Source organism: Tyto alba, unplaced genomic scaffold (assembly GCF_018691265.1).
Source record: "Tyto alba isolate M040663 unplaced genomic scaffold, T.alba_DEE_v4.0 Super-Scaffold_17, whole genome shotgun sequence".
NCBI classification, from domain to species: domain Eukaryota; kingdom Metazoa; phylum Chordata; class Aves; order Strigiformes; family Tytonidae; genus Tyto; species Tyto alba.
Window position 1 is genome coordinate 1,378,226 of NW_024881279.1, and position 16,962 is coordinate 1,395,187.

At 37.8% G+C, this 16,962-nt stretch overlaps 1 protein-coding gene across 7 annotated transcripts in view; it reads right to left on the minus strand.

Moving 5' to 3' along the window:
- KDM3B (lysine demethylase 3B) overlaps positions 1 to 16,962 on the minus strand; it is a 67,265-nt gene that overhangs the window by 49,516 nt on the left and 787 nt on the right. The window contains exon 1 of one of the 7 annotated variants that reach the window (XM_042790226.1): positions 6,744 to 7,046. The exons of 4 other annotated variants lie outside the window; for them this stretch is intronic. The gene's annotated coding sequence lies outside the window, so the exon portion shown is untranslated. 2 more of the 7 variants (XM_042790228.1, XM_042790227.1) reach the window with 2 other exon arrangements.

The following is a 16,962-nucleotide window of genomic DNA, read 5'->3' on the forward strand; positions in this document are numbered from 1 at the left end:
GGGGATTGTCCCGCTGTGCTCAGCACTGGTGCAGCCTCACCTCGAGTACTGTGGGCAGTGCTGGGCCCCACCATTTGAGAAGGACGTGAAGGTCCTCAAGTGCATCCAGAGGAGAGCAACCAAGCTGGTGACAGGGCTGGCAGGCATGTCCTGCGAGGGGCAGCTGAGAACACGGGGTTTGTCTGCTTGGGGGAGAAGGAGGCCGAGGGGTGACCTCCTTGCTCTCTGCAGCTTCCTGAGGAGGGAACATGGAGTGTTGAGCTCTTCTCCCTGGGATCCGGGGACAGGACTCCCAGGAATGGCTCAAAGCTGTGCCAGGAGAGGTTCAGACTAGACATTAGGAAGCATTTCTTTACCAAGACAGTGGTCAAGCCCTGGAACAGGCTTCCTGGAGAGGTGGTCGACGCCGCAAGCCTGTCAGTTTTTAAGAGGCATTTGGACAGTGCCCTTAACAATTGGCTTTAACTTTTGGTCAGCTCTGAAGTGGTCAGGCAGTTGGACTAGATGATTGTTGTAGGTCCCTTCCAACTGAACAATTCTATTCCATCACTTAACTTAGAAAACAGATGTTATAGATTTCCCATCTAAAACCCCAGACCCATGAACTGGGTCAAAAAGGAGTGGAAAGACTTACAACTTCTAGCATATTAAGATCATATCTCTCTCCCGCAAAACAGAGAAGTCATGGAAAGTTTGTTTTACATGCTTTACATTCAATATTCAGTTTTCTTCCCTCTTTGTATAATCAACATAAACAATGGAGTCCTGCCAAACTTTGACTTACATTAAAAAAAGGTGTTACCAATTCTAAGTCAATACCCAACAGCGTATTTTCCTACACACAGTTATGCAGGGCAGCTGTTCCAGATCCATGCAACGCCACACATGGTATTGTCAGTAGTTTCCAACAGATCACACAGCAACAAAGATGAGGAAAGCCTCAACAGCTATGTTCTCAGTTTCTGTTTCTAGAATCTGCAAGAAGCAGAAGCTGACTCACACAGCACACCAAGTGTTTGTGCATATACTACTTCGTATTAATACAGAAAATAACTACAGCATATTCATGAACTGATGCCCAATATGTCTAGATTCTATGAGAAAAACACTAAGGGAATCCTGAAAGAGATGACTAAAGCAAGGAAAATAAGGACAGATGAGAAAGACTTGAGAGTGAATAAACATACTTCCTTTGATATTTAAAGTGGTAAACAGAAATATTCTGCCTTTGTTGAAAAATACAGAAGCCTTATGCAAAGTGGCTGTATTATAACTGAGAATTTCTTAGGGTTTTTTCCTCATCTTAATTTGAAAATTGGGTAGTTCTGACTCAAGAGGAAATGTCTGTATGCTAAAGCCCTGGCCACATCAGAATAAATTACCTCTCAAATGTATCCATCGCCCTACAATTCATAGGGTCACATTTACCAACAATATCTTCCTCTGACCCTCCTAACTCTGATCACAAGTAGTTTAGACAAGCCATTGATAAGAACAGCAGTGGTGCTTTGTTAATACCAATGCTTTTAAACAGTGGTATTGATGATGGCAACTAGATATGAAATTAGTGCAGGTATGTCTGTATCACATTAAAAAAAATTATGCTGCTTAGACAAAAATGCACCTGCAGGACATCCCAAGTTCTATGGGGGAAAACACCTTCCCTAAGCAATACCTAATTACAAACAATAAATATTTTTATGGTTTGGTGGTTTGTTTTTTATTTTTTAATCTATAATACCAGGGTTTTTTTTTTTCCAGCGCAGAAAACCAGAGGGTATACACACACGTCATTCTCCACCTCCCCCCGCCCCTTTTTTTTTTCTTCCTGTCCCAATAAAAAGTGACACTAGAAAGCAGAGCAGCTGCTCTGCTTTATTTGATATATAAAGATAGCCTGAGGCTTTTTTTCCAGAAGACACATTCTTGTCCAGCTACTACCCTAACATTCAGGCCTTAATACACTATAGAGAACTACAGTCTGGTTCAAATAGAATTTCCCCTAAAGTTTTCTAACATCAGTTCCACTATACAAGCAGCAACGACAGGAAGACCATAGTGTAGATAATACAGATATATTGGTCTTTTTCATCACAACACACAGGCTCTAAACAGCTTTTATAATAGAAAAAAATACTGTAGCTTATCACATTAGAATTTGTACAAAGGTCTAATGTAGATGCCATCTATGAAAAACATAAAATCTGTACATTTTAGGGTTTTATGTATAAAAAGCAGAAGATGGCAAAAAAAATTCAAGTTCAAAAATATCCCTTAAAATGGTCTTAAATTTTACCTAGTTTTGAAAGGAAGGATGGTCCATCAGTTGCTAGAGAGTAGCCAGAGACCCAGGTTCAATTCCCTGCTTCATCAGAGGCTTCCTGCATGACCTTGGTCAAGCCATTTAGTCTCACTGGCTGAGTTTCCCCATCTGTAAATTGGAATAATAGTACTTATGCCCAGAAAGGAGGCATTGGTAGGAATCTGTTGCAGACTACCAAGTAAAACTGGTCCATGACCTCTTACTCATGATGTAGAAAAAACTACATTGTCAACATGTGGAAGAGGAAAGAAGAGAAGGTAGATACTGAGATTTCAACTTGGGAGACACATCTGAGATCTCATGCAGCTAGTACCACCATTAAATGAGATCTAAAAAAATTAAACTACCGTAGTTTTCTAATAGCTTTCTAATTCAATCAAAGTATTATTTTGGAATCCGTTATGTGAGATAAAGATGATGTACACACAGACACTTAGACAACTTTTGCCTTCCAATCCAGTAATCATGCTTTAAACTATTTCTTACAAGCAAAGGGAAAAAAATCCAATCTAAAATATATATATACACACACTAGGTGTTTTACTGCAGCCGATTCCCAAGACCAGGAAAATTAAGAAAAAAAAACTAAGGAGAAAAATCCTCCTCTGAAATAACTTGTATCAAGCCAGACAAAATGTAGATTTTGTCACATAACCAAGAAATGACAGTTATTAGATAGAACAATTATTCTTAAAGGCTGGTATTGATTAAGACACTAAATACATTATTAAAATTAGAAAATATACATAGCTTTTATATTTCCTTGGCACTCTCCTATGCTTGTAAGGCATAATGAAAATTAAGCAAGACAACCAAAACCACTTTTGACAGGATCTATGGCAGAAATAGTATTAAAACAGCAGGAGCTAGAGAATCATAACTCTACTAAAGCCATTACCTTACGGGGTAGCAAGCTGCCAATAAATGGCCACAAATGTTTGTCTTGCAATTGAAGATGAGCACTGGTATCACGTGAGTCAACACATAACATGCACAGTAGTCTGCAACAGTACTTAATTTCAAATGAAGATGAACATGTTTATGAATCAATGGGTTCCAGGCAACAGTAACTTTTCTGTGCAAGAGCTTAAAAAAATACCTGCCTTCATGTACTTTACACTTTTTAAAAAACCCTTCTTTCAACAATTTCAACTGTTAAGGAGCCAGTTAAAAAAAAGGACAGGGAATTAATCTTATTACTACCCTCAGTGGAGTTCTGGCCGAAAGAGAGAGGACAGCATGAAAATGAAAACAAAACTATAAAATGATCCGTTTATCTCAAATCTCATTTGATAAAATGACTGTTTTGTTGAATAATCAAACTTTTCTTATTTTTTTTTCTTCTGTAAAATATTAGTGTTACACCATACTGAATACATATAAGAGTATGAGTTAAACACATAAAACCCATGAATCTAATGGATCTCAAACACTGAAAAGGAGTACTTCATGTGAATTCAACAGCCATTCGTATTTGGTCCAGTATTACTTAGTTTGGATGCACTGATGATCCGGAAACACATTATCAATGATAAAGATGGCAGTCTGATTAAAACATCTCCTAAGGAAACAACATAGGATAATAGCACTGTCTTCCCTCACTTCTTCTGGTAGGCTGATGACATCAGAAAATACATTTTTAGCACTGCCAGTCAGAAAATAGTAGCCTGCCTGTTTGTTATAGCATGTTGGACACACTCAAAACAAAGCATTGCATTCTGAGAAGTGATGCATCTACAATATTCAACAGATGCGAGCGATTCTCTATTTTTTTAAATAGCTTTCTTTGCAAAATATAGTTTTTATCATCTTCAGTTGCATACAACACAAATAACTTTGCCTCACTTTACTATTCAAGCTTTACCAGAAAAACATGACAAAGCTCTGCTAATCCACTGCTACAAAGAAAGAGCAGTACCTTTCCCACATAAAAGTTACTTTAAAACATTCACAGGTAGAAACAGATTATATACCTAAAGGCCCTGTCACTCTTTGCTTGAAGAAAGATTACCAGGTTTTCCAAACAGACAAATACAAGTGTCTCATCTTAAATTTAGCCTTTGGGACACTTTTGTGTGACATTTCACACCAGGAAAAGATAGCGTATTTGCTAAGCACAAAAATCAATTATTCTCTGATAAAATGGAAGCATTTGACAGAGGGTCTTCATAGGAATCTGCTCTAGTTCCAAAAATTGAAGTGTCTGAGAATGTGTTCAATGAATACTGAATGTTGTAACCAACACTAAGATTACAAAATTGGAAAGCCCTGCAAGCACATTTGAAGACAGAATTCAAAATTATATTGACAAATTTGAGAAACTGTATCAGATCAAAGCACAACACAATCACAAAAAAAAAGCACAAGGTGCTAAACAAAGGCAGAAACTACCAACGACAGGACAAGTATCAGTTTTACAGAAAAAAACAGTGAGCAGCTTATAACTGATCATGAGGTGGTACACGTTCAGCTATCTCATGCTGTTTCAAAAAATGATAGACACATAAACAGGTGTATAGTGCACAATATAACTCAAGCGATTGCCTCTCTACTCAGCCTCAGCAAGCCCCCTCCTAAAATACTTATGATCAGTTTGGGTCAGAACAATGAGTGACAGCAGGAAAAAGCAAACAAGAAAGACCAAAGGTCTAGAAAATGTAAATTTTGGAGTGGTCAAATTTTATTAAGAAAAAAAGATGACTGAAAGGCAAGTTAACAACATGTTCTTCTCAAAAGTCCTGCCAAAAAGAGACTAAATAATCCTATTTGAGCTGTTCACTATAGAGATGAGATAATATTAGGATTAAAACTCATCTAGGAATACTTGAGCCAGAAAATTTTCTCAAATGACATACTGCAAGAACAGAAGCAATGAAGAGACTATGCAGGGACACTGTGAAGACCTCTATATAGTGGAGATGGAAAAATAAAGGCTACAGAAACATGTCAGGAATGGCACTGATAGAATTAATGATGGTTTGATGCAACAGGATAGAATGACAACAAAGAGAGATGGAGGGGGACACACACGTGTCATTATTATTCAAAGGCAAACACTTCTACGACTAAGAATAAAAAGCAACAGAACACAATATGACATGGAGAATCAAATCACTTTTGACACCTTTCCAGAACACTCTTTATGCAAGCAAGTTGTTGGGGCCAATACAGAAATAACTAGTTCTCAAGCCATTTTGAACTACTGAATCAAAATAGCTTCCTAGAATTTAAATCTCTCTTGGCTGGCATTATGACTATTACATCTGAAGTCTGAACAATGGTCTGACATCACTGTAATATATGACAAACTCTATGGTAAATTTTAGATCTTAAAGTACCCAAATACGGTATATCTGAAAAATATGAGTTTGTTTACTCTGTTCATCTGTCACCAAGTGATGATAAAGTTTCCTTTTCTCTTGGTTTTTTGTTTGTTTGTTTGTTTGGTTTTGGTTTTTTTAACTTCAGTTTAACAAAGGATGAAAAAGAAACATTTCAAGATTTGTAAGTAACAGGATTATAGGGGGAATCAGGAGCAACTGCAAAACAAGAATGCCAGAATTACATTCTGTGATTATCCTAAAACCTCAGACAGTTCCAGACAGGACCTGGTTCAATAAGCTCCTTAAAAGAATAATAAAAACAAACAAAACCAAAAAAAACACCACAACATATATTTCCGCAAAATAGTAGAGAAAACCATTCCTGAAAATATCAGTCTTCCAGTAGCTCTTCATGCGGCTCAAAAAGGTATGTATTTAGATGAGTTCGGTTAAGTATGTAGGAAAGAAAAAATGACAAAGTGCCAAAACAAACAGCATCTACCACAGTGCTCTGTTAGAATCCCATTTCTTTCAGTATTACAGCATTTCCAGCTTGAACATCACTACTGACCCTAACACTAGCCACACATACAGAGAAAAATGTCAAGTAATATGAATATCACAGCTCAAAATCTGTGCTGGAAGCTTACACACAAGCCACAAAATGCAAGGGAAGAAGTTTCTTCTTCATAAAGGCCCTACCCCATTCTGTACCAACTTCAGTTCACAGTCATTTTAGAGCACACTGCAACTGCCTCACGCCTGTTGCAAGAAAAATGAGCACACCCAGAGCCCTGTACAATCAGACCTGTCAGCACCTCTGTGACACAGAGATAGTACACAACCTTAATTATCACAGGTATGAAAGTGAAAGCCATCTAGTTTGGCCTCAATCCATGTTACATCATCCTTGTAACAAGACATCACTCAAAACTGATGTACAATTTTGTTTACAACACAAGGTGAAGTACAAGCAGACTTACACTGAGCCTGGAACTCCAAAGACTCCACTGAATACAGTCCGAATGCAAAAGGCAGATTGAGGGTGGCCTCAATACTTCCGCTCCCTCCCCATGAAATCTGCCCACCATGCTCACCAGATCATTAGTCGAAGCAAAGTAGTTGTCCAAAATTCAAAATTTAAAAGGTCTCCAAGCAGCATAGCGCTTTATTCTCCCAATACACAGCAAGTAACAAATATGTGCATTTATAATTCTGTATGCAAAGTATCTTCAAGATGTTACTTTTGAAACAGCACTTTGAGAAAACGATGAAGGTTCTTTGTGGTCGGTATATGTGGTTAAGGTGTTTTAAAAATTTAGATGGATAAAACCCCTCAGATTAGCTCAGAAGAAGATCAAATCACACTCTAGCAGCTCACTGTTACTGGAAGCACCAGGACATTGCCTCACCACTGTCACCAGACAGTCCCATTGTTTCCCCTTGAACAAGCAACCCAGCTGACTTGACAGTGCATACATTTAGAGAACACGTGGCCTAGAAACTAAGCACACACAAGGAATTGTTGATTTCCTGCAATCTTTCTCCATGTTGTTTGCTTGACAGTCCAATAAAGCATCATGCACAAGAGAGAGGAAGGGTAATCGCCTTTTTTTTTTTTTTTTTTTTAATAGTAGCTAGCTACTACATGGACTTAATAACGTCAGATCAAACTTCCACTGAAGTATTCCTTGATGAGTTTCTTCTTACACATTAAGAGCATGAACATAAAGCACTGGACTATTCTCTCTCCCACATGCTGCACTGCTTTTTTCCACTTCATCCAGTAACACAACAACTGCCAAACAGCTGAACCCTTCCAGATATGAGCTGATTTGGACACTTTTGGTTTACACCAAACAAGAAAATGACTGTGCCAGCTGTCCTCATGGATAACAAATGCTATCCAAGTCACATTTTGGATCCAATAGTAACCTTATCGCCCTGTGGCTGCATGGTCAACATGAGTCTATCAAACCAACTGAATCAAAAACTGCAAAGCCGTGCATATTAGACACAGTACCACTTTATGCAGGACGTATCTCAAGCCAGTTACGTAACATGGCTCACACTCTGAAATGAATCCAGTAATTGTGGTGTATTTTTACACCAGGCAGAGCCAAATATGTTAATCACTATGCTTTACTTTTTAAGAGGAACTTTATTACAGAAAATGTTTGCATTCCTACAGAAACTTCCTGCCATCGGATATCTCCTGGCTGCACAGCCTGAGACAGACTGCCTTTTGAAGCAGCACCAGTCCATTTTGTACACTAAGAATTCATTCACCACTCCCCAGGCCTACCCTTAAGAAATGACACTTTTTTTCCTTAATTTAAACCAAAATTAACAGCTCTGAATTTTCTCTGCTATTAGTAACTTGAAATACCTGAGCTACTGGAAAGTATGAGTTTTGTGGAATAAGTTTGTTTTGCAAACAAATATATATTTTTTTCAAATGCTGTGCTTTTTGTTGTTATTTCTTCTAAAATAAATATTCTATTATTTCTAATTAATATTTTAATAATAAAACATTAATATTATATTTATTTCTCATAAACATTCTAATATTTCTAATATTTACCTGATGTCTGCCTGCACTCAAATCAAAGTATCATAAAAAACAACTTCAGTGAAATAATAGCAAGACAGTCTTTTTTAACTGCCGTTTCTTTCTGCAGCTATTTGTACTGAGGAGATGATGATATCTTCTGTTTTGCAAAATAAATCACCTAGAAATCTAAGTAGGCTGTTCCTAATCCCAAATATTGTACAACCCAGGTCCCAGCAAGAAAAGAATGAGGACCTACAGTTCAGAACTCTGAAGGAAAAACAACACCTTAAGTTGGAGGTTTGATACCCATACTTTTTAAACAATTTAGAATTGGTACCTGTATAATTGGCAAGTGGCAAATACATCACCTGTATTTAAATAAGAAAGAACCAACCCAATAACTATTAGTCTATTAAGACAATACAGGTGGTTTGCCAAATATTGGAATAAGTTTCAGGTGAGGGCCAGGGAGGAGGCTGCAAAAAAAAAAAAAAAAAAAAAGGCAATACATGGAAGGAGTTAAAAGTGAAAGTTTTAACTACACAGCTTACTTATGATACAAAGGACTTTGACTACACCTAACCTGAACTTGAGTATCCAAAACATCAAATGGCACTGCACTGAAAATGAAGAACACTGGGATTTACAAAAGCGTAAGGGGAATGGTAAAAGCAGAATGAAAATTATTAGTTTTAAAATGGCAAGTAATAGAGCAGTAGAATTATTATTGCAAAATAATTAATAATGTCACTGATAAAGCCGGCATAAAAAGTATCAAATTTCTTTACACACATTCCTGGCCTCAAATATAATGGTAAGTTGTGGAAACCAGAGAAGAATCTGAGGAGCTTTTGGAAATTCTTACAATCACAGCCTCTGAAAATTTGCTATTCCAATAGCTAATTCTGGTTTGCCTCACTCTTTTTCCTTTGCTTTCCAAGTCTGGCATCTTCCTTGAAAAAAACGAGTGATAAAGCAGTAGTACATCTCATTTTTGCTGAGTTTTATAGATTAAATTGGATAAAGTGGAAAAATGTATTTTAGGTAGATGATGGACCACATGACTACAGTTAAAAGAAACTCAAAGAAAAGCTTTAACTTGGAGCTTAATGCCACATTCTCAACAATCTGAAAATAAAGCAAAGCTATTTTTCTTAGGTAGAAAATCATGCTCTTCTTTAGAAGAAAGTAAGAAACTGTCAGCCTCTCTCCAGAAACGCCCACCTCAATGCCATTTAGCATGCTAAGCAACTCTAACAAATGAAACTCATTTTTGAATACAGTTATTAATGTCAAAATGAACAAGGTGGACATCAATAAAACCATGGCTTTTTGAAGGAAATTTAGAAAGATGGCAAGAAGTCTGCTAAGCATGCAAAAACGGCAAAGAAAACTTGACTATACAAGAAAACCTCCCCATCTTTGTCTTTTGCAAACACAGAGCATCACCATCTAGCCTAGGTGAGAAACTAAAAAGGGACTCCCAACAGCAAGTACTGGCAGCAAGGCAGTTACTACCAAGCAGCACTACCTCAGAAAGGCATGATGAGTTAATCAATAATAACAAGACAGAAGTAGCAAGATTTTTTTTTCCAACAATAAATAAGCCTGCAATGCTAACAGTTTCAAAATAAAGCATACTTAGAAACTACAGAAGAAATCTGCCACCGATTGAAAAGTTGGATGCCTTGATTAGATAGCATCTAATTAATCTAATTAGATTAGAACATCTAATCAAAAGGAGGCAGCACAAATTATTAGATGCAGACACCAGCAGCTTCACAGGGAAAGCCTGAAGCATTGCACAAGTAACTGAAGCCAAAGCTTCAGTGACTTCAGGACAATAACTATGCAGAGGTAAAACTGAGTTTTGTTTTGGTTCTGTAATCAGCAGTTGAAACTGGAAACACTAAGATTACTTAGAGAGCACTCTAACACTACTGAAAAGAGTTACTGTATGAGCAAATGTATTTTATGACCACATTAAAAAGCTATTCAATAACCAAATGTGAGCATGATACACGAACTTTCATTACACTGGCTAAGCCTTCTTGGAAAGGCATTTCTCCAAACATTTCTATAAGAACACGATGTGGCTATACAGAAATATTTTTGAAGATACCATGAGCTTGGAAATTAAAAAAGTGGGAGTTCTGTAAAACCCTCACGCACATGGTGGCAACACAGAGAAGTCAAAATCTGTGCATGGAAAAACACTACAAATGTGAACAATCACAGGATAGACCTTGAAGGAAAAAAAGAATGGTCAGTCCAGTTAATAATCAAGGAATTCACTGAACCACAGAACAAGATCAGCCAAAAGCAAACAGCTACTTGGCACACAGAATGTGCACAAGGAATCTATGTATACACATACTACATGCAGATTGTTCTCCTACAGAAAAAAAATTAATGCCTTGTACCGTAAGAAGTTAAAACTACAAAATAGATTTCTTGAAGCAATTGCTCAGTTAAAACACTGGCCTACCCTTTTCATCCAAAACACTTAGGAAATTGACTGCCATCAAAGCACAGAGATGTAACACAGTAATAACTGAAGACAAACCCCAAATAACTTTGTCATAACCACTTGCATTTCAAGCAGAAATTGCTCCATATCCCCAAGTCCATGTGTTTTCACCTCCTGCGAAATAGTAGGTCTTCCATTTGAAACCTGACAGAAAAAAGTTTGCTAGTATTCCACAGGAATTCCCTGCATCAGGCAGTGCCCTGCAGTCACATCTAGAAGCATAAACAAACAAAAGAAGCCTTTCAAACTTCTAGTTTCTCCATTGATACCTCCACTGAAAACTGAGAAAACACGTTAGTATGGATATTACAGAAACCTGACTTTCTGCAACCATTTGAATGATAAAATGGAGTCCCAGTTGCCAGCCTGTAGCTCAAAAACCTTATCAGTTAGTGCTGAACTACTGTAATCACAAATGCATGATTCAGTCTTTTGTTTTTATTTGAAGTGTGACACATAAAACCGCCTTAGAGAAAAACACACAAAGGTGTCAAGACAGGGACCTAAATTATGATGATAGGTATTCAACTTGCTAAATTTTACTCTATTTGCACAGGTCTTATGAGGGTGCTGCTTTCTGTAGCCGTAATGAAAAATTCATCTAAATGGAGTGACTATATTCAAACAGACCATAAAACATATGGTTTCTACCTTCCTAGCTTATGGCATTTTATTTGGTAAAAAGTAAGCCCTGTACACACCATGTCAACACTGTCCACCCAAGATAATAAACTGCCAAAGGAAGAATATGCTATGTTTTGACAACGATGGGGAAAAAAAAAAATCTAATGTCTTGCCAACATATACTTTATTTTTCTAGCCTTTTTTCCTTGTTTCTGTTGTTACACTTCAGCACTACAAAACAATATTCAAAAAGGTCAAAATAAATAATTTTTATGGAATCTCTAAATCTCTCCTGCCTGTAATTGCAACATTCAACTTCTTCAAAGGCAAACAGTTTGATCTGCAAATGCATTTAGAAGGATCTTCCTGAAGACAGATGGCCAGTACACAGTAACTTTCCAGCTTTCACTTGCAAAAGCTGGATCTGAATACTGTTAATTTAATATGCAAGAACACTGCATTTTTTCATATTGCTTATATCTGCATAAATAAAACCTGTAGATGCAATTACCACTAAATATAAAAAAGAGGGGTTAACTCTAGTAAGATTCCTTGAATATACACTTTAAGCAGTAAGCCTATTTGAGCAGCAACTTTCCAAAGTTAAATAAACATGGTTCACTAAATCTGAACTAGGGAATCTGAAATCTTTGGTTCTGCTGCAACAAATATCACGTAGAAGGAGGAAAACACGGACCCTCCAAAGTCAATCCCATATTTACAAGTCAGTGAGCTCTACAGAGCATCCACTATCAGATCAGCAAAAACTTATTTTATAGCCCTTCACTGATGCAAATATATAGATAGTAGTCATGCTGCACGTGATCTTACAGCTAATCACCATTTCAGAAAAACTTCCACCTGGAAGCCTATTGGTGAGTCCTTCCACAGATGCACAGGGACATCCACATCTCATTAGTGCAAGAGTGGATAGAGCGGGGACACACACACACACAGACACGAGTAGGTGGACCTTTGACTTTGTCCAGTTCAGCTGTTCTTTCATTGACACAAATATAAAATGCTCAGACTGCTGTATTAAAGGCAGCATTTCTCTGTCTTAGAAGCTTACCTTCTCAATCTAGCTAGAGCTTCCGTATTTCTTCCTAGACTTCCCCAAACATATTTATTTTGTGCAAGTCCAATAAGTTTAAAATGTATTGAAATTACTGCAGACGTATACGTGAGCATAGCACGTGTTCAATAGTGTGACATTTTCTACAATATCAGAAACACTGCATAAATGCCATGTAGACACAGTGAACATTCAAAGTGAGCATTCCCATAATGCCCAGGAATAAGGCAGTTCAACTGAAACTCCTGCACATGTATAGTAACTGCTACCAGGTGTCAAGAAATAAGAAGTATCCTCAAATAAGGAGAAGGGGATGGGGAAAAAAAAAAAAAAAAGACAGGAACTTTGAGTGTCTCAGTTAACAGAAACATGGAAGGCAGCAGGGTGAAAGGTACTTAGAGGACATGGAATCAGTGTCATGTAAGGACAACTCTACAATGGGTTTAACCAAATGTGTGCAGACTAATAAGCCTCTCTTGTACACTGTCACACAAATTTTGTTGCTATTACTTCTCCATGACCTGTATTTTGGAGGAACAGCCCTTTCCCTCCCGCTCCCACTGCTAGCCCTGATAACACCACTGCCAAGATCAGTCCTACCAAATCCTTCCACAGCCACCACCTGTCCTGCCCCTTTCTATCTGGTGAGCCGGATACAGGGACACCAGAGATGGCACAAGACTGGGAAGACTCATTAGCCTCAGTCTTCACCCCATTCTTCATCTACAACTTGACAACCAATTCAGATCTGCCAAGATCCTTTTGAGAATTTTGCAAGTCACACTGAGTTTCCTCTACCACAGTTACACTGCCAAAGAAGCCTTTTTTTTTTTTTTTTTTAAATCATGTAAACTTACATAAACTAGAAATGCACAGGTATTCCATCCCCCCTCAAATCATCCCTGCTCCTTACATTTCAGTAGGATAAATGGTTACAGAATCCCTCATAACCCTATTGAGCCCTGAGAAAAGTAATCAGTGGAGCCACAGAAGACACTGCTGATTATACGGATGCAAATTTTTCAGTGTGGATGTCTATCTTTCACACATGGGAAGACAGAAACGCTATCAGGAAAAAACTGTGACATGACAAGCATTCATAGTACTTTGTGCTTAGGCCACCAATAAAGCATCACAGAGCAAGTGGGGAAAGTATACATCCACTACATTTGCACTCAGTTCTCCTTCGAAGAACTGTATTTTACTTACAAAGCAAGCATATTTGAAAAAATGCTCAGCATCCTGTTTGTTCTTAAGCATCTCTTTTACAACAAGAAGCATTAAAGATATGCCTACCAGTCTTACTCATCCAGCTCAGTATTCTGTCTTCAACAGCAGCAACAAGAGACATTACTTACAGAGTGAGACAACGCCTAAACCACTTTCTGTGGTCCATTCCCCTCATATACTTTTTCAATACGCAAACACACGCAAGTGTCTTGCTGACAGGAATAATGATCCAGGAACATGATCACCTCTGCCGGGCAGAAGGAAATGAAGACGAGTACAGTGGCACAGAAAGCAATCTGGATATCCCAGACTCATACAATCCCAGCCTGTTGTGAACATTCACACTTTCCACAGAGTCCCAGTTTCACCTCCCTGTCTGAAAACTCCTCTTTCCATATCTATTGCAGTTTGAAAGCCTCTACAAACTCCCCACCCAGCCCCAATCAGAGAGAACTGAAATTCTGCAGCAGACACATATGCACAGCTGGCAAGAACCTCCACATACCCTATCCCAAACAGACAGTATATGCATATTTTCCCACATTTTCTCTACTGTCAAGATGACTTTCAAGTAGCATCCAAAAACTGCTCGAGAGCACATAAATCTAAATCCAGTCTTGTAGGGTTCCAGCATCCCTCATCTACATGTCTCCAGAAAGGAAGATACTCTTTTCCAATGTGCCCTAGTTAGAAAAACTAGTTGAAATACCCTGATATTTCTGCTTAATTTAAACACTTCTGATACTTGCAATGTAAAATCAAGCCTATTCCACAATTCAGATAATTTCTAATGGTTAACTTTATTCAGGAAAATCCCTTATGAATAAAATACTTTAGATTGCTACAAGTTTTTGTCAAACTGTATAATCCACATATCACATACAAATGAAAATGTCTTCAGAATACATTAAATTATATGTGCAGATTACTGTAGGAAATAGATAAAATCTCAGACATAAAAAAACTTTTGAGGTATACAACTTACTATCCATAATGGTGGGGGGAAACCGGAGCAACCAATCCTTTCTCTACCACCTATCCTAAGAAGCATATGTGGATTATTCCAAAACAGTCCTACTCAAAATACCTCATGTCTTAGGCCTCCTAACTTCCACAATGTTTGTATATCTTGTCTACGCATTAAAATAGTCACTCATACACCTTCCCACATAAACAAAAGCAGTACTGTCCTGCATATGACACATTGAGCTGGTTTGCCATTAACATGTAACATGTCCTTTTACAATATTAGGACAATACCGAGCTAAAGCTTGACAGGTCTTTTATGATTCTGTCCTAATAGACATCTTGAGAAAAAAGGTACAATGTGTTTCCAGTTAGAAAACAGCTTTGCCTCTTCTAATAGCAGCACAGTTTTTCCTCAGGATTACTTCTAAGTGCTCTGAAGATGATACAACTAGAACTGACCATTATGTATTTTTTCCTGAACTAGCAATAATTAGATTATTCCACATTTTATCAAAGTAAGACTATTTAAGAACTACTCTCTATAACTAAATTTATATAGGGAAGAAAAAAACCAAACAAACAACAAAAAAAAAAAAACCACCACCAAACAAAACCTTTTCAGAGGCTTTACCTCACCAAAAAATGTAGCAGTTTCCTAAAATTCCAATATTAAAAAAAAAAAAAAGCTATGTCAGCTGCTTTCTAAAACACTTTAAGTTCTATACTTCTCTATTCCTGAGTTTTCTACACCTTTCCAAGGCAAATATTCAACTGTAGTTTTGTATTTACAAAAGCCCAACATCAGACCACAGGCTAGTAAGTGAAATCATCCTCACAAGATACCATGAGAAAGCACAGACTTAAGTAACCCAAAGAGAATAGAATAGAATTTTTCCTAGCCTTTTTCAGACCTAGTCCACACTGTTACTCTACCTTAGGTGAACATTTCCTAAACTGTTTGACTGCTTGGTGCCAACTCATCATTTCTTCTGGCAGAATGAGTTTAAAAAGACAACTTATTTTTCTGGTAGTACATCATTATCATTGTCAAAGCAGTGTTCATTATGCACGGAAGGTTCCACGACAACACTAAAGATTCCATATTACACAACTCTGAAAAATCTGCCTGGGGTATTTTACACAGTTCACATTTAAGAGTTCTTGTATAGATTTGGAGAATATACTGTTTAAAGACAGCTGTATGACTGAAATTGTGCTAAGTGGGAGGTTATTGATGAAAGAAACTAGGGTGAGAACTGCAGTGCTGCACAAAGGTAACAATTCACACACCAAAAAAATCCTATTCTTTCCAGGCTATCAAGCACAGGAGTGGATTTTTACTTTGGTAGGGTACTCTAACAGGTGTCACATGGTTGGATAGCAATGACTAGCCAGGAAACAAGTGACCACCTTTTAACAGCCAGAGTACACACAAAAATAGGCAACACTCCACCAGTCCTTCCACCAAAACTGCAATAAGATCAGGCACACCAAAAATTCATTACCTCATACGCATGTCTGGGATGGATGATTCCATAATGCAAGAGGACTGATGATACACATGTCAAATGCAGCCTGCTACAAGAGTAGCTCTCCAGACCAGGTCTTAGCCCCAGTACATTTTCATGTTTCAGGTAAGAGTCTCAAATGCTCATCCCATTTTCCTTTCGAAGATCCCCTTTCTGTACATTTTTTTTTTGCTTGTTCATTTTTCTCCTCCTTAAACAAATAAGGGAGCAGCTAAAGTGCATCACCACAACTCTCAACCTCAGACACAGGGTGCCAGGACACCTGGGTTTGCAAAGCTAAAACCCACATACTACTTCCTACTGAGAGCCTTGGATGCAGTTGTAAAACAAGGTTAAAGAAAGCAGCATCACTACAGGAAGTCAGGGAAACTCCTCAAAGTTGGAGCTCTACAAAGAAGCCCAAAGAACTTATCATAACAACAGCAAATTTTAAAAAACCTAATCATAAAAATAACTAACAAAACTCTTGAGCAACACAGAACCTCATTCCCCCTACTGTGGGTCACTTTAACAGCCGCAGTTCTGAGTGGCATGCCACCAGTTCTCCAAAGCATGCCAACACTTACAGAGTACTTGCAGAACTGACACATGCAAGGAGAAACGGCAGATAGCTTTTAAGAGCTCTTTTTAACAACTCCACCCAATTGTCTCACTGAACTATACTAGTAATAAGCCAAATAAATGCTAAAGAGTGTTCAAACACATTTACACGAATCACAAATTCCTACAGCTGAAAACAGTATCTGAGACAGAATGAAAACGATAAACCCCGCAAAAAATTACACCTTCAGATAAGGGGCATCAT